Source organism: Hyla sarda, chromosome 2, assembly GCF_029499605.1.
Source record: "Hyla sarda isolate aHylSar1 chromosome 2, aHylSar1.hap1, whole genome shotgun sequence".
In the NCBI taxonomy this organism is placed as follows: Eukaryota; Metazoa; Chordata; class Amphibia; order Anura; family Hylidae; genus Hyla; species Hyla sarda.
Window position 1 is genome coordinate 387,782,033 of NC_079190.1, and position 25,200 is coordinate 387,807,232.

A 25,200-nucleotide genomic window follows, 5' to 3' on the forward strand; every position below is an offset into this window, starting at 1 on the left:
CCGGTGAAGATAGCAGCCCGGACCACCTCCTCACCGGACGACCTCCTCACCGGACAGTCCTGCAGGACCGGACCAGCGCCGAGCGGAGGTGAGTACTCAGAACTAAAGGGGGTGAGAGGGGCTGGATGATGTTGAAGGCCGCAGTGGTCTTCAACCTGCGGACCTCCGGAGGTTTCAAAACTACAACTCCCAGCAAGCCCGGACAGCCGATGGCTGCCCTGGCTTGCTGGGAGTTGTAGTTTTGAAACCTCTGGAGGTCCGCATGTTGAAGACCACTGCGGGTGGGGGAGTTCACTCGAGTATAAGCCGAGGGGGGTGTTTTCAGCACGAAAAATCGTGCTGAAAAACTCGGCTTATACTCGAGTATATACGGTACATCAAATTAACAAGTATTATGTTGCAAGTATTTCTCACAGCAATGAAGAAGAAATGGCATAGATATTACTAAAGGTGAATTCTACTGGATATTTACAAAAAACAATAAAATAAAATAAAACCTTAATTATCAGTCTTGGACAGGCAAATTGCCCCAGTATATTTATTGAACCCCTAATAATGCTAATCTCCCATTGCCTTTGTAATAGAAAGATAGTCATGTGAGCCATGCCACTATTGCTATGTTCCCTCTAAGCTTTGCTTAGTGGAGTGGTTAGAGAGCTGGGCAATGTTCCAACAAAGGTGGGGAACTAAAAACTTACCATAAGAACATAGGATTCATTGGAGTCTGCCCCAACTGTGGCTGTAAAGAGCCCTGGAATAGTGTGAATATATGTGGCTTCTAGCAGACTTACCCATGGACACAAAAACCTGGCATTGATGATCGTTCAGGAAGACTATTTGCTATAAAAGATCAATCAAAAAATCAGTACATCAGTCAAAGATCTAACAACACTAAATAAGAGCCAAAAAATCTTTTTACGCCATGACCACATATCCTGTATGTGCTGCAGATGCCAATATAAACAATATTCCCCCCACAGAGACAAGGTAAAGCACCTCAAATTTACAACAACGTCAACATTGATGTGACTGTGCTATCAAATATCATCCTGAATGTGCTAACCTTACTGTCTCTTATAAACTTGAACCAACCTGGTAATTCTCCTATGTCCTCCCACAAAGCCAAAAACATTAATGCATACTGGGTATTTTTGCTTTTCACTATAGAGACCTCTGGGTCATTTTTCTACATGGCATATTTGCTGAGAATTCACATGCTGTGGAACAAAACTAATATTGGGGCATGTCCTATATATTGAGACTTACTTCTGAATTTGTAGAACAGATTTCACCCTTTTCGGGGTACTGGGAAACAAAGACCTCCGACCCCTTCCTCAGTAGAAATGTGTATACACATTTCTACTGAGGAAGGGGTCGGAGGTCTTTTTTTCCCAGTACCCCGAAACGCGTTTAGAAATCTGGCACTAATCACACAGTCATCATCAGCGTCCATCTGCAAATACCTCGGCAACAGAGGAGTTAAACCTGTTCTACTCCGCCCTGCCTGGCTGTAACCTTACCATCCATTGCATCGCATAGCCTCATTTCCTGCTTCCATGTGGGACGCCAATCCCAGACCTTCCATTGCTCCCGGAGTACCATCACCAGCAGACCCGTTGTCGCACCCGAGCCGACTGACACTCCTGCCGGAGTGCCAGACTAGTGCCGTCTGTGCTAAGCCGGTAAGCGAACGACGTCCCGAGCGCTGTAACTGCCACTTGCTCCCCTGTAATCGGAGCTCACGATACGCAACATCTATTTGCGCCCCCCTGCCAACGGGGCTGCTAAGGGAGATCTATCAATCTGTGCCCCCCTTCCACTCATTGGGGCACATGAGGAATATAAGGCTGCGACCCATCTACTACAACAGATCAAGCCAGAAGCAGTGATGAGAGATACTCTGTATCATTCATTCATCAACTTTTTAATTAATTTTTTCATTGACTTTATGTTACAATGATTTTGTCACAAATCCAAACATTTTTCACGGAATTATTTTATTGGTATTTTTATTTTTATATTTTTTTTATCTGCAGATTTATGGACTTATTTAAATATGAATTTATTCATACATTTTTTGATATCTCACTAGGGCCCAGTGAGATTTTCATTAGATAAATCCCAGTGTAATGTGATATTTTGCTACTATTTTATTTATATATATATATTACATTTTATATCTGAATTAAAAGCAATTCTTGAATAAACGCTGTTACATCTATCCTTGTCCACACCATTATGCACCATTGGTGAGGTCCTAGAGGCATAAGCTATAGGTTTTTATAAAAATAAAATAGAGTCTGTGTATTAACAGAGAAAGCACATTGTACTGATACAGGAGAATGGTCAGGTCACTACAGCCAAGGGTCAAAAATACACAAAGAATATCAAGCCAGGAGTAAAACAAGAGCTAGTGCAGATACAAACAAACACAAGCAATGAATGACAGGCTGTCTAGGAATTTATATCCACCTGAGAGACAAACAGAGCTGATGTGATAAGCTCTAAGTCCAAGTCCCCTTTTAGGACCAGGCGTTTCCACAGTCACAGATGATGCTTCAGCAAAACACCCAGAAAACCTAACCTTTTGGCCAGAACCAGGTTGAGTCATTACAGTATCCTCCCTTTTATGAGGGGCCTTAGGACCCTCAATAACCTGAGAGGCAAAGGTACTGGCTTAATCATGGAAGGTCCTCATCCCTATCTTCCTCCTCAATATCACAGCAATCATTAGTGTCTTTCAGATCACAAACATTCCCTGTATCTTCACCACCTCTCTCAGATTCAGAAATTAAATCCACATTTTCAACTGACACATTAAAGGGAGCTCCGGTACTTAACTTTTTATCCCTTTAATTGTTTTTCTTGTCTGGTGTTTTATCTCTTTTACTATGTTATGGGGTGTGTTCCCAGGGGTATATGCCTATATGATTTTCTTGTTCCCTACTCAGAGTAAAGGGGTTCTCTGATAATTCTAGTCTGGGATAGTATGTTGGCTGCTTTTCCTTTGCGATTTGGCGACTGTCATCCTTTTCCGATACATCGAATCGTTTTTCATTTTTGATGAACTCATTGTCTGCAAGCCCCTGTTGCAATGGATGACCATTCTACATTTTTCCTTCCGCGTGAAAACTTGCCTGGACATGTGCTTTTTCTGGTATATTGTGCTATTGGAACTACTCTTTTCTCGCAAAGCGGGATGGACTTGCTGCGGCAGGTAACACCCAGGTCGTTCCACCCGATAGTGACTCAACCTCACTGACAGCTGAGACAGGCACGGGACACAAGAACAAGGCAAAGGCAAGGTCTGACGTAGCAGAAGGTCAGGGCAGGTGGCAACGATTCGTAGTCAGGGGCAACGGCAAGGGTCTGGATACACAGGCAATAGGCACACGGGAATGCTTTCACTGGCACAAAGGCAACAAGATCCGGCAAAGACAGGAAGGGGAAGTGGGTTTATATGTGTAGGGAGTGATTGGGAACTGATTGGACCAGGCACCAATTAATGGTGCACTGGCCCTTTAAATCTGAGAGACCCGGCGCGCGCGCGCGCCCTAGAGAGCGGGACCACGCGCGCCAGGACTGAGCAGGAGGACGGGGCAGGTGAACGGAGCAGGATGCGACCTGCGGCAGGCACATCCCGCCACTCGGATCGCATCCCCGCCGGGGGACACAGAGCAGCGCTCCCGGTCAGCGAGTCTGACCGGGGCGCTGCAAACAGGAGCCGAACGCCGCGAGTGCTCCGGGGGAGGAGCGGGACCTGGAGAGCTCGGCGTGACACGTATGCAATAAAAATATGCTATAACTTTTGACAAATATGCACAATCCCAGACATGGCTTTGTTCTTTGGGGTGTGTAGAAAAGTCAAAAAATGTTGTGCAATGGTGAGTTTTGTGCAACAATTAAACCATATAAAATTCTGTACTAAAGGGAAATTGAGGTCCATGAATTTGATTTCCTTTGTAACGCACAGTCAGTTTCCGGAGCCAGGTATATCTGTGGCTGGCAGTTATCAGGTGTCAAGGGACATATCTCCATATGTGCACAGTTATTCTGTGTTTTCAGCACCATATGCTAAAACTCCCTGAAGATATGGTACCTAAGTATAACCATAGGCTGAATAACATATTATGATTACCCATAATTAAAAAGTACCAAAAACATATGCAATAATAAAAATACATCAAATTAACAAGTATTATGTTGCAAGTATTTCTCACAGCAATGAAGAAGAAATGGCATAGATATTACTAAAGGTGAATTCTACTGGATATTTACAAAAAACAATAAAATAAAATAAAACCTTAATTATCAGTCTTGGACAGGCAAATTGCCCCAGTATATTTATTGAACCCCTAATAATGCTAATCTCCCATTGCCTTTGTAATAGAAAGATAGTCATGTGAGCCATGCCACTATTGCTATGTTCCCTCTAAGCTTTGCTTAGTGGAGTGGTTAGAGAGCTGGGCAATGTTCCAACAAAGGTGGGGAACTAAAAACTTACCATAAGAACATAGGATTCATTGGAGTCTGCCCCAACTGTGGCTGTAAAGAGCCCTGGATAATTTTTCTACATGGCATATTTGCTGAGAATTCACATGCTGTGGAACAAAACTAATATTGTGGCATGTCCTATATATTGAGACTTACTTCTGAATTTGTAGAACAGATTTCACCCTTTACATTGTATCTGGAATTTTCCAGTAGAGTTTTGTTTTGCAGCTAAAAATACCCTCAGTACCAGAAGACACTTGCACTGTCATGTCTGTCATCAATGGTCGTTCCCTTGTTAAAGCCGCTAAGATCATATTTCTTTTCTCAATCTGAATAACAATTGAGACCCTTCTAACACTTCTTCTGTATGTATTGAGCTGCTGCCACATTATTGGCTGATTAAAGGGGTACTCCGCCCCTAGACATCTTATCCCCTATCCAAAGGATAGGGGATAAGATGTCTGATCATGGGGGTCCCGCTGCTGGGGATCCCCACGATCTTGGTGCAGGACCCCAGACATCTGGTGCACAGAGTGAACTTTGTTCCGTGACGGATTACTGGCAATGCGGGGTGGAGGCTCGTGAGGTCACGGTCACGCCCCGCTCGTGAGGTCACGGCCTTGCCCCCTCAATGCAAGTCTATGGGAGGGGGCATCGCATATACTTGCTTTGAGGGGCGTGGCCGTGATGTCACGGGCCTCCGGCACTGCCCCCAATGCTCTAAACGAATGCAGGGTGCAGCTAGGAGATTGCGGGAGTCCCCAGCGGGAGTCCCCAGCGGCAGCGGCAGACATCTTACCACCTAGGGTCTAGGGGTGGAGTACTTCCTTTAAGTATCTGCACTCACAAGCAGCAATGTATATGTACCAATGTACCAAGTATATATATTGCTATTATCCCCAAAATGATAATGATAGTAATAGCATGTGTTGGTGCAAAAGAGGACCAGAGCGTGTGCTGGTGAAATGGACTGGGGAACTTGTGCCTGCGAAAGGCTGGGCCTTGTGGTGCATTGCAGCCTCAGTTCCCATTAGGCTGGGTAAGGTGATGGGGGGGGGGGGGGGGGGGGGCGGGGGACAGTTGTGTTTAGGTGTTAGTTGTTTTCCCATGGGGCACACCTTGGTTGATGATATCCTGACTGATGACCTATCAGGGTGTCCTTGATATTAGCTGGGTCTGGAGAAAATCCAAAACACCAAGAGTCAGAGGGTTGCATTGTAAAAACAGGTAACTTCAATTAGGTAACCATATAGGGGGACATTTATCAATGTTTGCTTATGTATTCCTTTTTTTAGTTATTTCTTTCTTACAATTTTTTTTGCTTATGTATGACGTATTTATGAACTGCTTTAAACCTGTTGATAAATTTCTTTCACTTAAGCAATTTTTCTTTTTTTGCTTTGGTAGTGGCTTTTCTGCTCCATGTCTGAGCTGGAGTAAATTTAGTAGGTTTTTTCATGTAATGCGACTTTTTGCGACTTTCGCACTTGATAAACCTCTGACCACTGCAAGTCAAAAATCACTTTATACTTTGGTAAGCAAGATTTTAATTTTTTGCTTAGGACACTGCACAATCAAAAAGTCGCAGAAAAAAAATAGTCGCACTTGTGACTTTTTTGCGACAATTTTAAGCAAAAAAAATCTACTAAATGCTTTGATAAATCTCCTCCAAAGTCTTCAAAACTGTTAACAAATATTACTTGAACCATGTCAAGGTAAACCATATCTAACATCACCCCCTATGCTTCTTTAAAGGATGATCCTACCGGTTGGCTCCTAGTGGCTGTTGGTTGTCACCTGTAGTTTCCAATAACAGGACTCCAATAAACATGACACGACAGCCCGAAGCACTGATCCTGGCCATGGGCCTACGTCAGTTACCAGTGTGATGCTACAGGTTCTTTGTAAAATCCCTATATCTCAGGAACAGGGGGGCATAGCAATCAAACAAAGCTTTAGAATCCAAGCATTTGAGTCTACCAAACTAAAAAAAAAAAAACGGTGGTGCCGAGACAGGAAGTGGAGATCCTCCAGGAGAACAGCAGTGGGGATGGATCAATGGGGTATTGTTTTATTATAATCATTTTTTCTTTTTTTAACCCAGTCTACACACTTGTTTTGCATTTTGATCCCACTGGACAAACAAGAAAGTAGTGAAAACGAGTGAGCCCCATAAACGGTGAGAGAACAGAGTTTACCCCACTGATGACTTAGAACATATCTACATTATCTACAATGCAACAATAACAATATAATACCAATTTATTTTAGAAAGCTAATTCATCTGTTATAAATCACGTTCTACAAAATCATTGTATTTTATAATAATATTTTAGCTTTCTAAAATCAACAGGTCTTGGATCCTGTGACGCCCATATACTTCAGTGCAACAATAGTTTCCATTATCTGTTACCATGACACTATAAAATTCAGTGTCAGGTTACATGCTGCACACTTCTGGCTCAGAGGTTATGACTACAAGTCCGTCTGTGAGGTGTGTGGAGGGGACAGCAGTGTAGGACACGGTTGGCTATTATTATTATTATCATCATCTCTTTTATTGTTATTATTATTATTATGTCTCCTTTATTCTTATTGATTTGTCAGTGCTAATATCACTGACTATACCCAGGTAAAAGTCAGACTGGGCAGCCACTGACAACCTACAGTTACCAAGTGCAACAAACTATATTTAGGAAGAACAACTCACTGCTATGAAAGGAATTCCTTTTACACTTTAGCTACCAAATTGGGTTTATCTGCCAGCCCAGAAACAGCTCTGAGTACTAGGCAGAGACAAAGCTCTTCAGAAACATATGTATCAGCTGCACTGGAAGCACCCTTGGCAAGATAAGCTCTAAAGTCACAGTAAAGACCCCGTCACACTTTCCTCCCGGAGAAATAAAGTTGTGCAAGGTAAGTGAGAAATTTTATTTAACTTTAACGTAATGAGAATCTTCATTTATGCCCAGGGTTTCTTCACAACTGACTGTACGTCACCTTGCAATATGTTGCCACTATAAATAATTGTATGATTGTGATGATTGAAGAGGCATAGATGTAATTCTATCTATTAATATATAATATACATATATGTGGATGCTATGGTTTGTTATTTATATGTCTATGGTGTTGGAGCATATTACTAATTAAAATGTAAAACCTGACCCATAAGAACTCATCCCTGGTATTTACATGCTGCTCCTCTGGACAGAATCCTATGGATCAGATGCATACATAATATGTCATAGAGCCAGCTAGACATGGTTCCCAAAAGCAGCTCCTTGGCACAGAAATGTAACACATCCTATCTTATCTAATATACACTGCTCCAAAAAATAAAGGGAACACTAAGATAACACATCCTAGATCTGAATGAATGAACTAATCATATGAAATACTTTCATCTTTACATAGTTGAATGTGCTGACAACAAAATCACACAAAAATTATCAATGGAAATCATATTTATCAACTCATGGAGGTCTGGATATGGAGTCACACTCAAAATCAAAGTGGAAAACCACACTACAGGCTGATCCAACTTTGATGTAATGTCCTTAAAACAAGTCAAAATGAGGTTCAGTAGTGTGTGTGGCCTCCACGTGCCCGTATGACCTCCCTACAATGCCTGGGCATGCTCCTGATGAGGTGGTGTATGGTCTCCTGAGGGATGTCCTCCCAGACCTGGACGAAAGCACCTGCCAACTCCTGGACAGTCTGTGGGGCAATGTGGCATTGGTGGATGGAGCGAGACATGATGTCCCAGATGTGCTCAATCGGATTCAGGTCTGCAGAACCGGCGGGACAGTCCATAGCATCAATGCTTTCCTCTTGCAGGAACTGCTGACACACTCCAGCCACATGAGGTCTAGCATTGTCTTGCATTAGCAGGAACCCAGGGCCAACCGCACAAGCATATGGTCTCACAAGGGGTCTGACAATCTCATCTCGGTACCTAATGGCAGTCAGGCTACCTCTGGCAAGCACATGGAGGGCTGTGTGGCCCCCGAAAAATACCACCCCACACCTTAACTTACCCACTGCCAAACTGGTCATGCTGGAGGATGTTGCAGACAGCAGAACGTTCTCCACAGCGTCTCCAGACTCTTTCATCTGTGAAGAGCACAGGGCGCCAGTGGTGAATTTTGCCAATCTTGGCTGTTCTCTGGCAAATGCTAAACGTCCTGCACTGTATAGGACTGTAAGTACAACCTCCATGTGGGGACGTCTGGCCCTCCTACCACCCTTATGGGGTCTGTTTTTGACCATTTGAGTAGATACATGCACATTTGTGGCCTGCTGGAGGTCATTTTGCAGGGCTCTGGCAGTGCTCCTCCTGCTCCTCCTTGCACAATGGCGGAGGTAGCGGTCCTGCTGCTGGGTTGTTACCCTCCTACAGCCTCCTCCACGTCTCCTGATATACTGGCCTGTCTCCTGGTAGCGCCTCCATGGTCTGGATACTACGCAGACAGACATAGCAATCCTTCTTGCCACAGCTCGCATTGATATGCCATCCTGGATGAGCTGCACTAGCTGAGCCACTTGTGTGAGACTCCGTCTCATGCTACCACTAGAGTGAAAGCACCACCAGCATTCAAAAGTGGTCAACACCTGCAGAATCACTCCTTTATTGGGGGTGTCTTGCTAATTGCCTATGATCGCGTGGGGTCCCGCCCCTGGGGACCCCCGCGATCTCGCACGCAGCACCCCGCTCTCATAAGGCCCAGAAGCGAACATCCGCTCCGGGTCTGATGACGGGGCCGGTGATCGTGACGTCACAGCTCCGCCCCTCAATGCAAGTCTGTGGCAGGGGCGAGACAGCTGTCTCGCCCCCTGCCATAGACTTACATTTGAGGGGCAGAGAGTGATGTAACATGGGGGCGGAGCTGTGACGTCACGATACTCTGGCCCCGTGATCGGCAGTCATCAGACCCGTAGCGATGTTCGCTCCGGTGCCTGATGAGAGCAGGGTGCTGCATGCGAGATCGCGGGGGTCCCCAGCGGCAGGACCACGCGCGATCATGCAACTTATCCCCTATCCTTTAGATAGGGGATAAGTTGTCAGCACGGTAGTACCCCCCTTTAACTCTTGTGCATTACCTATATTTATTTACTACATAACTTGTGACAAATTTACACTCCCATGCTATCACGCACATAGCACTGCCTAGAGAACTCTTAATTCCATTACTTATATGGAGTCAGATAAGTGTACGCAGATCATTTGCATGGGATTAAGTATTAGTGTTGAGCGGCATAGGCCATATTAGAATTCGCAATATTTCTCGAATATATGGACCAATATTCGTCATATATTCGCTAAATTCGCATATTCATAATATTTGTGGGTTTATTTTCGCATTTGCGTAAATTCGCGTATGCGAAAATTAGCATAAGCAAAAATTTGCATGCATGAAAATTTGCATACGCGAAAATTAGCATATGCTAATTTTCGCACATGCGAAAATTCGTACGCCAGTCTCACACAGTAGTATTAGAGCCTTCTTACACCACACATGCTGGAAGCAGAGAGGGATGATCACTGTGATGTGTACTGTGGAAAAAAAAATACGAATATTCGTAATTGCGAATATGCGATATTCGCGAATAAAATTTGCATTGCGAATATTCGCGAGCAAGTATAACAAATTAAATATCTCGCATTATATTGGTGATCGGATGTCACCACCTGGTGATGTTTTCCCTATGTATCCTAATTTCTCCCTTATGTTAGGATAATAGGTCATTATTACAATAGATAAAGAACTCCCTGTGTATAATGCCTATCATGAATGTTAAATCTTTGCAGAATAAAGGATTTTGGACACAGAGCAGAAAAAAGAAAAAAAAGAAAAGAAAAAAAAACTAGGTCAATTCTTACTTAGTTCACATGCTTCAAAGTAGTTCAGCTTCTGGAAAATGAAATTAAATTAACTGTTTGTTGCTTGCTTTAAATTAGGGTGAGAGTCTTGTTCTTGAGTACTCTTTGGCTTCTAATGGGATATGCATTATAGTTCTAATACAATATGTATGTTGTCCTTATTGCAGAGCAGTGTTGGCTTATCAAGATCACCTAGTCATTGTAATGGGCTCCGTGTCTCCGCTTAATACACATAAATTAAATTCTGCATTAGAAAAAGTTTATCTTGAACTTTGATCCAATTACAGTCTATGAGAGAAGCTGTACAGAAACTCAACTTTGTGTTCAGGACATCAACCATGACTGTAACAGTATGAATCAAGTGTGGACAGACAGTCAGGAAAATTATAGTTTTACCCCACGCATGGCAGTCTTCTCTTCAGGTCATGGAGGTGGAAGGGTGGTTGAGTGGCATAATTATGGACATAGTGGTATAAAAGGGTAAATACAGATACACATGCTGACACTTTCTGTGCATATTGGCATAAAAGGGTACATACACACATATACACATGCTGACATTTTCTGTGCTTTCATACCAAAACCGTAATAAAAGTGCCAGCCACTGTGCCCTCACAATACTGCCAGTCACATGCCTCTTATTGGTGCATGCACATTATCCTCGAGCAGTGCTAAACATGTTTCACGTACAGTGTAACCACATGCCTCCATACCAGTAAAGATACATTCTTCCTTATTTAGAACATGTAGCCTTTTCTGACCTGTTTTAGTAAATATATCCATTCTGCATAAAATGACAATTCTAGATCACCTTTTCTTACAGCTCTGTGTTGTGATGTCCCTTGTAGTTTTTACCTTCTTATTTCCAGTTGGGGGCATATTCCTACTCTGTTTAAGACAAGCCAATCAAAGCTAACAGTGACAGATAGTGTAGGAACTCAACCCCTAACTGGTAACACCCAGTTGGATGTCTAGTTATATATATATATATATATATAAATTCCAGCTAATATTTAATGTCTATGACCTTACTTTAAGTGTCCCTGTCATTTCAAAAAAACTATTTGATATGCCAAATGTGTTATTTGATCGAGTCAGGAAGAGAAGCATGTGACTTCTCCCTGCCTGTTCTACTGATCAATGAGGGTCTCAGCACTGAGACCTTGACCAATCAAAAATTTTGACTTGACATCTCTGTAACATGTCAAAAGTTTTGTGAAATGACAGGGACTTTGCTGGTGGGCTAAGTGGTAATGCTGAGGGTGCCCACTCTTTCCCTATATTATGTTAATTAAGTGGGTATTTATTAGGTGACACAACCAGTTTAGTATGGTTAAGGAATCTTAGGGCATATCATAGTATACTTCAAGTTCTAAAAGTCTTCCTAGTGTCAAAAGTTCTAATTGGTCAGAGTCTGGGTGCCAAGATCCCCTCGATAGAATGAACAGTGTGCAGTTACGCACCTCTCCTCGGCTTGCTACTCTCCTTGTCTTGCTGCAGTAGATGAATTCTATAGTAAGTATATGGAACATGAGACCTGTAGAGAAGCGCTCAATCGTACGCTTCATCCAGCTCATTCTAACAATCAGCTGGGGACCGAGAGCCTAAATGGGCACTGTCAGATTCAAAAACTTTTTATATGTTGTACATCTTGGCAAAACATTAACCTTTCTGATATACTTCATAAGAAAATGTAATTTCCTTTTTATAGAAATCATGGCGTTGTCCAAGCTGAAGTACAGGCAAGGACAAAGTCCAGTAAGTGAGAGTGGGCTAGCACTCCTCTGTGTCAGATAGGACAGGAGAGAGCACAGTAATAGCGCTAGCCCACCCTCACTTACTGGACTTTGTCCATGTCTGTGCTTCAGCTTGGACAAGGCCATGATTTTATAAGCCATGATTTCTATAAAAAGGAAATAAAATTTTCTTATGAAGTATACTAGAAAGGTTAATGTTTTTCCAAGATGTACAACATATAATTATTTTTTGTATCTGACAGTGCCCATTTAAGACCCCAACCGATCAAAACTTTTGATATGTGTCTGTGACATGTCAATAGTCTTTTTTAATTGATTAACACAAGATTAAAACTGATTTCTTTATTGTAACTTTTTTATTTAATTTTTATTACAATATTTTGGGCACTGCCATATTGCCTGAGCTGTTTTTAACCTCATTAAGTGATATACTTTACAGCAAGCCCCATAAACAATGAACCGAGGAGAGGTGCGTAACTGCACACTGTTCATTCTATCGAGGGGATCTTGGCACCCAGACTCTGACCAATTAGAACTTTTGACACTAGGAAGACTTTTAGAACTTGAAGTATACTATGATATGCCCTAAGATTCCTTAACCATACTAAACTGGTTGTGTCACCTAATAAATACCCACTTAATTAACATAATTTTTTCGGCCGTATGCGGTTTCCCGACCGCAGGCAAAAACGTGGTCGACCACGTTTTTGCCTGCGGTCGGGAAACCGCATACGGCCGAAAACGAAGCCGACCGGAGGCTGCGGTTCACTTCGGTCGGCTCATAGACATACATTAAATACGGTTCCCGAATACGGCTGAGTGCGCGCGCCGCGATTAAGCCCCGCCCCCTCCTCCCAACCGTATACGGGAGCCGTATTTAACAAAACGTGGTGTGAACCCAGCCTAACCAGTGTTAAGGTCATTCTACATGGAGGGGGAGGCTGAACTGCTATTGTCTCATCTATATACTGATGTCATTATTCGCTGTAATCACTTTCCAGCAGCCTCCTCCTTATTAACACAGACAAAACAGGAAGTCCCAGCTTAGTGTTAGGCCTTAACGTTCTTAAAAAAAATATATTTAACATAATAACTTGATTTAACCAAAAGGTAATTTTCTGATTACACATTCCATAGTGTAAGATGGAATTAAAATGAATTATTAAATAAAAAAATGAAAACACCATTTCTAAAGTACTTTCTGGTATTGCAGTCCACCCATTCATTTCTATTTCTACCTTTTATAGAAGTACAATGCTTTTGCTGAAGTAGAATTATAACTGTTTCCACTCTTAAATATACTTCATTATATACAGTATTATATAGCTTATCCTAGAGACAGCCTCATGAGGTCTAGCTATGAGAGATGATGTTCAAAGGCCAGTACACATGACTGGATGCAATAAGATCATGTGACACAACCATCTCTTCAGCCAGAAATACTGTAGTATCAGTCTATCCCATTTATTTAACTCAATCAAGCTTTGATGCATTTTATATCTATACCTTACTGTTATGGCTCCTATATAGTTGGGGGTTTCTACATGAAAACCTTTTTTGCCCTAACTACTGACTCTCTTTTTCTCATCTCAAGAGATATGTCAACCTAAAAACTCTATTGTATGCAGTCCCTACTAAGAGTATTCATCTTCTATTGAGCAATATACCATCGAAATGAATTTAATGATACGTTTTCCCTATAATAGGAAGAAAAAAATGTAAGGGAAAAAGATTTCTCCGACATGATCTACAGTCATTGGAAATACTGTGTGGAATACAATAACTTAGTGCCAAGGTATTCAACCCTTCATTTTTGCTGGAGGAACCTTTGGCAGCAATTGCAGTCTTGAGTCAGTGCAGATAGGCATCAAAATTTCTTTGGGTTAAACTCTTCTAACTTTATAAAGAGAACCATGGGTGAACAAGCATTTTTTAATATAGGAACAAATTTTTAGTCGGATTAAAGTCAGTTTTTTGGCTTTTGCCATCCATGTGCAGGTTGGCTTTATGTTTGAGATTGTTGAGAAGCATATTCACAATGCAATGTTTCTACCACCATGTTTCATGATGGGGATGGCCTCAGTTAGTAGAATGTCAGATAAACATAAAGCAGTATATACCACATTGAGCTGACAATTTGGCTCACATAGACCTTGTTTACCATATAAGAACTATCATTGTAAGTAGTATGGCTCCCAGAAATGGACAAAACTCCATTTTGTGTCTACAGCTCCTATGCAGACTTGTGCACTTCCATGGTAACATGCAACACACCTATGTGTAGTCTGATCCTGTAGACATACTCTCTTAGGGCTCTTTCACACAGCCGCCTGTCCCCGTTCTAAAATCTGTTTGATACTTTGCAAACGGGTTGCAAACGGCTGTAAAAGAATCCCAAGGATATTTTTAAAGTCCATTGTCGCCCGTTTGCTTTCGATTCAGTTTTTTCCGCTGGAGAAAAGTTGATGCATGCAGTATTTTTTTTCTCCATAAAAAAATAAAACAGAACAAAAACAGATACAACATTGAAGTCTATGGAAAACAGATGATCCTTTAATGTTATCTGTTTGCATCAGTTTTTTCCAATCCATTTTTGATCAATAATTACTTCTGAGCATGCTGAGCAGAAGAGATGTGAGCAAAAAAAAAAACGGCCACAAATGGACAATAAAGGATATAAAATAACAGACAAATTGTATCTTTTTGCATCCATTTTTTTAGTATGGTCCGTTTAGCAGCAATAACGGGAGATTATAAGGACGGGAGAGAACGGCCATGTGAACCTAGCCTTATGTGTTCCCTACTTTTTGATAACCTACTTAATGTATGTAGGGGACAGTAGTGGGCAGATGGGACAGTTTCTAGTCTGGTACTATGTAATGTTGCTTTGGCCAGCATTGGAGCCGTAAGTTTTTTATTTTTTTTTTTTACCTAGAACAATTGCAGGTTTGCTTGAATTTTTTTTATTTCAGATGCATTGTGTAATTTAAAAAAAGGTTACAAAGCCTTGTGCATAGCCTTTTAGCCCTATTTACTTAAATGTGGTTATATCATAATAAACCAACGGCCACTACAAGCGCGTCCTGATACAAGGGGAATACCATCACAAGTGGCCGCTTTACGGACAAAGGCAGAACCAACAGGCCCTATAGCACAGTTAGGACTAGGTGCAGTTAGCATCAGGGCCAGCCTAATTGAGCGACGGACTAATGTCTGGGGATCTACTTCCGGATGCCCTCAGAGATAGTGGTGTTGCAAACTAAGAACATGTAAATGATGGAGGAGATCTTTGCATTTTGTTCCTCAGCACACACCCCAGTGCAGACCCCTGAAGCATGCACTCACATATTAGACAATATCTAGCATAGAAGTACAGTTTTTAGCCTAAACTAAATTTTCAGACAAGCGTATCCTACGTACAGTGAGAAACAAGCCAGGGCAGAAACCCTGATTTCGAGTTTGTTAAAGTAGTGGTTAGTGGGAACATTCATCGAACTAAAGGGTTGCACCGCTCCTGCCACGTGACACTACAACTCTCATCATCCATCATTCACTACAATCAGAACTCTACATCTGGTGTCATGAACTTGGCATTTGCCTGCTTTTGCCAGTATCCATACCCTTACCATCAACACCCCTGCCAACAACATATTTACACTTCAGAATCTTTACCCGCTATAACCATGCGGACGTGCACTGTTACCATTGACAGCAATGCAGTCAGTGAGGATTTCTTCCATTTCGGTGGCGGGCTTGGGGCACAGGTGGAGCTTCCTGACATCACCGCTTCTGTTCTCTGCTGTGAGATTACCGACAGGTTAGTGTAGGTAACACTGATGACAGTTTTCCTTTTATGTAATGTGAACGTCGCCTTAAAACTATTATAAATCAAGAGGATTCCTACTGAATTAGTCAGACCTTAGTATGCCTATGACATAGCATAGTATCAGAAGGAGATTCTTGGCACTAGCATCCATGCAATATACAGATCTAAATAAGGTTAACGAAAAACTGTCAACCTGTTCACCCACACTAAATCCAATACACTAGGTTAGAGTGCAGATGAACAGGAGACTGATGCAGGCTCTCTGACTAATATACATACCTTCAGTCCAGCACCGGTCCCTCTGGAGATCCTGTTCCATCTTCGCAGAATTGCGCGCTGGAGGCAGGCCTGCCGGCTGAATTTGAATATTCATGGTAGCTGGTCACGTGATGCTCAGTAGGCACAAGTGCTCACATGACCAGCGACCATGAATAATCAGTTTCAGTCAGCAGGCCAGCCTCCAGTGCTTGCTTTGAACATGCCTCTTCCTGAGCAGTGGATGTCAAAATGAGTGAGCAGCAGAATGGACGAATTTGTAAGATAAATACAGAAGCTAGACAGATAAAAAAAGACATTTAAAAATGTGCGTGGGCTAGTGAGTAGTAGTTTTTACTGTGATATGATAGGTACGCTTCAAATGAAAAAGTATTGTAAAATACATAAACTGTATATAGTAAACTCTCAGTATCTTCTAGAAGAGTATACAAGCAGCTACAAGCCGAGCTGTGATTGCTTGCTATGGGCAAATCACACAGTTTTTGTCTCAGATTGATAAGTCTGGGCCAGTATGCTTGTTTCATGCAGGATCAGTGCATACGCTGTATTGCAGTATGCAATTCTCCAGATTTTTAAAAGTGGTGCAGGCTGTTTAGAAATCTCGTGCATCTTAAAATTAACTTAGTTGATTGCACATTTTTGGCGCAATTTTGGTACATATAAGCCACACTCCTTTATGTAAAACCTCATCTACTTTTTGCCACTTTCTGACAGCTTGTCATTGGAAGCAGGAAGTCAAGAGAACCAGGGACTGGGTTCCATTAGACTAAAATGACTGGTTTTTCAATTTTGGTTTTTCACATTGCAGTGGTAGCTGATTTATGAAGTGCGGCTTTTCCTAAAAAAAAAAAATAAAAAATAAAAACACAAAACAAAAAAAAAAACACTTCTTTCATTTTTAACAAGGCCTCTGCAAAATGAAAGAAGCCATCTGATTGGTTGCTATGGGAAACTTGGTAACTTTTCCCCTGGACAGATTTTGATAAATCTCCCCTTTGCAAAGAGTTTGTAATTCAGTATCACAAACACAAAACAAAAACTTTTCATAAAAAAAAAATTCCAGAAACAAATCCTTATAACTATGACTGTAGGCTGAATGTAGGAGCAGGTGATGACTGTACAATAGGTTTGTATGGAGGAGTCACTGCAGTGGCTAAAGCAATTCATTGCAATCTAAACCTATTTATTTTACATGACATCATTGACATAAGTAAATACTGGCGTTGATGTTTTTCATAGAGTTTGATAATGCAAAGCCTCCCAGCTGACAGCGCTATAAACTATGTGAAAATGGAGATGTGTATCTTCCTGATCAAACACCAAGTAATGGATCCACATATCTATCATATTAGAGCTGTTCTACCTGAGCTGGTTTTCTGTAGAAAGTAATTCACTAGACTTTTTCCATGAATTACATAGCTATACACTGCATGGAAGGAAATACAATAATCCGCAGCAGGAAAAATGGGAAGTTTCTTACATAGAACAGTAAGTTTCTAGTACATCGAAAATTGTTTTCGTAGCAAAGGTCAAACGGCACCAAGTGATGGATACATGAAACATTCTATTTTGGATCGTATTTCTCACACAGGGCAGTCAAGGGGCATTTCGCTAAGTCACTGCTATAAAAAGCCAGAGGATTAAGAGTTTCTTCAATAGTGAAACCAGCACGGGTAGCTCTACAGAGATTCTCAATGAACCTGAGACTCATTTACTCTTATTTCACTTCATTGCAACATGATGTAGGTGGCAGTGATAGGCAATGTACCCTTTAGGCTGAGTAATTTGGATAGGAAAGAGTCAAAAATAACTCCTCCATAAGGACGGAGCTAAAAGTCTATCAGTGCCATAATGATTTACTACTGAGGTTATAGGGGTACTCCAGAGTGAAAAAATGTTTTTAGATGAACTGGTGCCAGAAAGTTATACAGATTTGTAAATTACTTCTATGCCTTCCAGTAATTATCAGCTACTGTATACTACAGATGAAGTTGTGTAGTTCTTTCTTGTCTGACTACAGTGCTCTCTGCTGACACCTCTGTCTGTGTCAAGAACTAACAGGGACAGAGGTGTCAGCAGAGAGCACTGTCTGTGGTCAGACTGAAAATAACTATATAACTTCATCTGGAGCATACAGCAGCTGATAAGTACTAGAAAGATTAAGATTATCAAATAGAAGTTTGCAGGAAACAAGCCCCCCACACAACTCCATAGGCCGAGAAAAAGAAAAAGGATCAGAATATGGCAATGCAAAGTCAGAGCACAGAGGTTGATAAATTTGGCACACGTAGGTAAAAGTTCAGACATCAATGCATCCAAGCTATGAAACAAAAACAAGCTCTACCTCCAATGGTAAATGTCCCTTTTAAAACTATAAAGCCATAATACAGCTAAATGTTTTATGTTTGACGAATAAACACATCAATAAATCTCCATCGAACAGCTTCAAATCCCTTGCTTCTTTTACTCAGATAATAAAACTTTTGATTCCAGCAGACACCACTGGAGGGAGCTAGAGTTCAGCAGCTACTAATGAACATGGCACCACTGCAGGTGAGAGAGACTGGTTCACTGAACAAGATTAGACAGTAACTGATCTGTTCACATAAGCAAAAAACACTCTCAAATCTGTCACGTTGAGCAGGGTTAGAGTGAAACCCTAATTTTGCCCACACCCTCTGTCTCTGCCTACTTGCGTACCCGTCCTAAACAATGGGTACACAACCACAAGGATGGTCCCTTCCTAGGTATGTGCAGGGACAGACAGGGTCAAAACAATACAAAACAGTTGGAGTCGGGGAACAGCTGGAGGCACACAAAACTAACAGAAATAACGCTAGACAAACACATAGTAAAGTGAGGTCAGACTAGCCGGGGTTGATAACAGGAGTAAGCTGAGTACCAGAACACTTAGCAGGGGAGTAGTCAAAATGCCGAGCCAAAGATCGAAACCTGAAATCAGAGACGCTATGGGGGAGATTTATCAATACCTGTCCAGAGGAAAAGTTGCCCAAAGCAACCAATCCGCTCTCTTCTTTTATTTTCAACAAGGCCTCTGCAAAATGAAAGAAGCAATCAGATTGGTTGCTATGGGCAAATGGGCAACTTTTCTGTTGCACAGGTTTTGATAAATCTCCCTCTATACAAAACAGAGTCTTTTACTGGCAAGGACTAGAAGCACACTACAGCTTAAATAACCAGCTACACAGGTGCGATCTGAGCATGGTCAGCTGACCAGCCCAGATAGCTAAGGCGTAGCCAGCAACCAAATCAAACCAAAACATGAGAAAGTTCGGGTCAGACACGGTCGAGTCATTACAAAATCAGCATGAATTTATGTGCAGATTTAGGATGCATTCACACCACGTTTTTGCTATATGATAACCAGATCTGGCGGGATCATTTAAAAAACGCCCGCTGCCTCATCCCTGCCGGACCCACGCTTCGGGTCAGACACGGACGAGTCATTACAAAATCAGCATGAATTCATGTGCAGATTTAGGGTGCATTCACACCACGTTTTTGCTATATGACAACCAGATCTGGCGGGATAATTTAAAAACCGCCTTCTGCTGCATCCCTGCCGGACCCACGCTGCACGCCATTCACTTGAATGAGCTGGCCAGAGTCAGCTAGTTACTCCGGTTGGCTAATTTTTAAACCGAATCAGTTTTATTGCTGGACTGAAAACCAGCAACAAAACCGCATACGGTCCAAAAATTTGCTTACCGGAGTCACTTTCTGACTCTGTTCAGCTCATTAGCTCATTAAAATAAATGGGGTGCGGCAGAGGTTTTAAACATTTTTTTGTTTTTTTTAAAGCTCGCATTGATTTTAATGGGTGCTTTCAGGTGTAAAGTGACATGTTTTTTTTTTTGTCATACTCTTATTTTCTCCAATTGTAAAGCCAAACGACATAGATTTTGATGCAGAAAAACCCACGTGGTTTTTTTTATCCACACGAACAAGCCTTTAGACTGGGTCTACATAGATCTGTTGCATGGGGATATTTTATTTTGCCCAATGTGATGCAAAATCTGATGCAAAAAAGGCATCAGTTGTCATCTGGCTTTTGCACACATTTCTACTTTTTAAAAAAATTCAGCGCTGGAAAGGAAATCACTGAATGACACATTTTCCTATCCGACTTCTGGTCTAGTCTGGCATTACAGCTGACACATCAGATGCTTGAAATAATCCCATTGACAATAATGGGATTGGTTCTGGCATCAGTTTCCTTTTGATCTTTTACTACTGAGCAAGATTGCCGGATATATGAGAAGGAGCCCTTGGTAAATTACATATAATGGTGTATTGTTTATGTCGTTTTTCACAGACATTTTTTTATTCGTTTATTTAAAGGTATAGTATATATCAGGAAATACTTTCAATGTTGACTATGTCCTTAGGGCAGTGTTTTCCAATCAGTGTGCCTCCAGCTGTTGTAAGACTACAACTCCCAGCATGCTCAGACAGCCTCCGGCTGAAGCACACTACACATTCTGTATGTAGATAGGATTTCCCTATCTATACACCAAACATATAAAAAAAATTAAGTGTGAACAGAGCTTAACTGACATGCATAGTGCTCTACAGTAGGAATGTCCAAAGCTAGAACATCTTTATTCCAAGCTAAACAGGAAACTAGATCACACTGCTCCACATCCTTCTGAACTAATTCAATCTTTATTTTTAGCTTTGTGTTCACTGTAACCCTCTGTATAAAGGAATAAGGTAGTCATGTGAAACTTCGAAGTAAGATTAATCCGGCAATATTTATTGTATATCGCATATTAAGTGCTTGTATTGATTCCGAGTTACAGCCTGTTTCACGTTGGGAGCACACATAGTGGTAGTGGTTTCACATGACATCAAAATAGTGTGGCATTCATCGCCATTGTGTGTGTGGGATTTCAAAAAAATTTGAATACCCCCTTAGGATAGGACATGTAGTATATTTGCAGGAAATTTCATGCTGCCCAAAATCTGTTGGCAGCCCTGTGTGTGCAGTAAGGTTTGGAGTCAGGCCCGCACGTCACGTCAGTGGGCATGCCCCGTCTGCAAACCTCACTGCACACACAGGTCTGCCGCGGGTGGCCCTAGGTGTCTACTCATATGAGATTTAACGCAGCATGTTCCCACATACAGGATCTGCTACTTATTTTGCTGCGTACTTTCTGCAGTTGATTTTACTACCTATTGAAGTCAATGGGTGGCAAAATCTGCAGCAAAAAATATGCAGCAGATCCTGTACATGTGAACGTACCCTGAAGGGGTTTAGAAAAGGTTGGCTCTAAATACAGTTGCAAGAAAAAGAAAGGTAGCCATTTAGAATTATCTTTTATATTCTGCATTGATTTTTAATAAAATTTGATTTGTTTGTTATGTAAGTCACGATTACAAACAAACACAAACTTGCAATCTGATAACACACAAATGGTTGTACTGCTCATGTCTATTATGGAGCAAATTCCGGCAAGTTTACTAAAACTTTTTAATTCTTAGACTCTGTAAACTTCACACACAAAATTCGTACCAACATTTCTGCTTAAAGTGTACTTGTCATTAAAGGGGTACTCCACTGGAAAAAATATTTTTAAATCAACTGATGACAGAAAGTTAAACAGATTTGTAAATTAGTAACATAGACAAAGACAAGGAAGTGGGGAGAGCACACAAGGGACTATATCAAATAGCAGTATGCGCAGCAAGGGTCACGGTGACCTCCGGTCAAAGTCTCCTGCGGGGTGCACGTACATAGATATGAAGTATCAAAATGAAACAAACAAAAAGCACGTAAGTGCACTCACCGCAAGGCAGAGACAGTCGGGACCAGGAGTCCAGTGACGGGTAGCCGGGTCACGGCATAGGCGCTGGTGAAGTGTGGCGCTCAGAGGCTACGCCGGCAGTTTCGCACGCAAGTGCGTGCTTCTTCCGGCCTCAAGGCAGAAGCTTATAAGTACAAGAAGGATTAAGATTTGTTAATAGAAGTAAGTTATACAAATCTGTTTAACTTTCTGGCACCAGTTGATTTAAAAAAAGAAATTTCCAGTGGGGAACCCCCCAAAAAACCTTTGATATGTCAAAATGTTTCGATCAGGTCTCAGGTGCTGATCAGTAGAAATAGCGGGCAGAAGCATGCACAGGGTTAGATACATTCCTAGAACAAAATAACATTAAAGGGGTACTCCGGTGAAAACCTTTTTTCTTTTAAATCAACTGGTGCCAGAAAGGTAAACAGATTTGTAAATTACTTCTATTAAAAAATCTTATTCCTTCCTGTACTTATTAGCTGCTTGTCACGATTCGGCTTACAGGTTGTGGATCCACTGTGTCAGCGAGGGATTGGCGTGGACCGTGCTGGTGGACCGGTTCTAAGAGGCTACTGGTGTTCACCAGAGCCCGCCGCAAAGCGGGATGGTCTTGCTGCGGCAGTAGCAACCAGGTCGTATCCACTAGCAACGGCTCAACCTCGCTGACTGCTGAGAAGGCGTGGGACAGAAGGACTAGGCAGAGGCAAGGTCAGACGTAGCAGAAGGTCGGGGCAGGCGGCAAGGTTCGTAGTCAATATGGATAGCAGGAGATCAGGTAACACAGGCTTGGACAACACTAAACGCTTTCACTGGCACAAGGCAACAAGATCCGGCAAGGGAGTGCAGGGGAAGTGAGTAGATATAGCCAGGGAGCAGGTGGAAGCTAATTAAGCCAGGCACCAATCATTGGTGCACTGGCCCTTTAAGTCTCAGAGAGCTGGCACGCGCGCGCCCTAGAGAGCGGAGCCGCGCGCGCCAGCACATGACAGCCGGGGACCGGGACGGGTAAGTGACTTGGGATGCGATTCGCGAGCGGGCGCGTCCCGCTATGCGAATCGCATCCCCGCCGGCAATGTCAGTGCAGCGCTCCCGGTCAGCGGGTCTGACCGGGGCGCTGCAGGGAGAGAGACGCCGTGAGCGCTCCGGGGAGGAGCAGGGACCCGGAGCGCTCGGCGTAACACTGCTGAATACTACAGAGGAAATTCTTTTCTTTTTGAAATTCTCTCTGATGACATCACGAGCACAGTGCTCTTTGCTGACGTCATTATAATAATAATAATAACTCTTTATTTTTTGTTGTACCTTAGTGGTATTTGAACCCAAGGCCCCAGCACTGCAAGGCAGCAGTGCTAACCACTGAGCCACCATGCTGACCTTAGCATACATCTGCTTTGCACGGTTGCTAAAATGGACAGAGATGTCAGCAGAGAGCACTGTGCTCGTGATGTCATCAGTGTTCCAAAAAGAAAGGAATTTCCTCTGTAGCATTTAGCAGCTAATAAGTACTGGAAGGATTAAGATTTTTTAATAGAAGTCATTTACAAATATGTTTAACTTTCTGGCACCAGTTGATTTAAAAGAAAAAAGGTTTTCACCGGAGTACCCCTTTAATGCTTATGCAGAAATATAAAATCACATCCGTTCCTCTTTGTCCAAGGTTGAACTTGATGGACGTATGTCTTTTTTCAACAGGAAATTCCAGTACTTAAAGGAGATCTGCAGTGCAATATTACTTATAAGCTATAGATCGCTGGGGATCCGAGTGCTTCCCCCCCCCCCCAATCTCCTGGACGGGGCTGCGGCAGTCTGCAGGAAGTGCAGTATCGTCCACAGCAGAAAGCCGTGGCAGACGCGCCCCCTCCAGGTATCTCTATGGGATACATGGAGGTGGTGTGTCGGCCCCCACATCCTTCGGGGACAGAACGCCCCCTTTGGATAGGGTATAAGTTATATTGTACTACAGATGTCCTTTAAATGGGCACTGTCAGATATATAAACTTTTTATATGTTGTACATCTTGGCAAAACAATAGTTTTTCTAATATACTTCTTTTAAAAAAAATAAAAAAAATAACATTTTATTAAGGAAAACTGCCTTTGAAAATCCCACCACTAGGGGCCCTCATACCTCCTGGGACACTGATGAGTCCCACAGTAGCATGAGTGTGTGCAAGGGTCATGGACACGAGATGGCTGATTGACAAGGCTGCAGGAGGAACACAGCCTGCAGCAACACTGCTGCAACAAAGTCTCCAGCTGTTGAAAAACTACAACTCCAAGCATGCCTGGATTAGGTAATTAGTAACATATAACAGTTTTTGTTTTATTTTGGGGGATCTGACAGGTACCCTTTAACAACTTATCCCCTATCCATAGGATATTATAGGGATAGGGAATACGTATCTGTGCTATGTAGCATTCTTTTTTGGTCTTCTTTTACTTGGATGTCACTGGGGCCATAAGTTAAGGGCCTAACACTGCGTGCACTAGTGATACAAGTGAGATCCACTGTCAGAGGTGGTGCTGTTTCGTTTCAATTTTTTATTTTTTGCTGGTTCTCTGCTGAAGCCTTTACTATCGCAGATCGTATATAGAAAAGAGTAATATGCACTCACCGCTAGGCTTCGGTCGTTAATCCATGGAGTCCGGGGACATGGGTAAACTCAGCGTGTTCTAGGAGCGCTCGGAGGCTACACCGGTAGTTTCGCGGGATTAACCCACTTCATCCGGCCGGTGGTGGTCGCAGTACAAGGATACCTGGACAGCCATAAATGGAGGTATATGAGACTTTGATATTCCAGTCCAATTAGGAGCGGTATATTGTATTGACCCCATGAGTGCCCCCTCTCGCTCTCTTGCTTAGTATATATTTACTAACGCAGAACTGCCTATATGGAAGAGTATTCATTCTCCCTTAGGCTAGGTTTCCACTTTTTTTTTTTTTTTACAAAAACGCCAATAAAAACGCCCATTCTGCCGCAATCCGTTTTTATTGTGAAAAAAATGCTGCGGCCAGATGTTAGCTGCAAGTCAATAGTAAACTGCTAAATGCCAAATCCACTTGGCGTTTTTCGGTTTGGCGTTTTTTTTTTTTATCCTTTTGGCGTTTTTGGGCTCCTTGGCAGTTTTTAAAAAACGACCTCTTGTCGAG

General features: G+C 42.2%; 1 protein-coding gene across 4 annotated transcripts in view; it reads left to right on the top strand.

The window, feature by feature from the left end:
* The window catches only part of SMPX (small muscle protein X-linked), a 153,086-nt gene that overhangs the window by 38,369 nt on the left and 89,517 nt on the right, over window positions 1–25,200 (top strand). Inside the window, exon 1 of one of the 4 annotated variants that reach the window (XM_056558607.1) lies at window positions 6,970–7,410. The exons of 2 other annotated variants lie outside the window; for them this stretch is intronic. The gene's annotated coding sequence lies outside the window, so the exon portion shown is untranslated. Of the gene's footprint in view, window positions 1–6,969; window positions 7,411–18,719; window positions 18,791–25,200 lie in introns of those variants that run through there. One more of the 4 variants, XM_056558608.1, reaches the window with a different exon arrangement.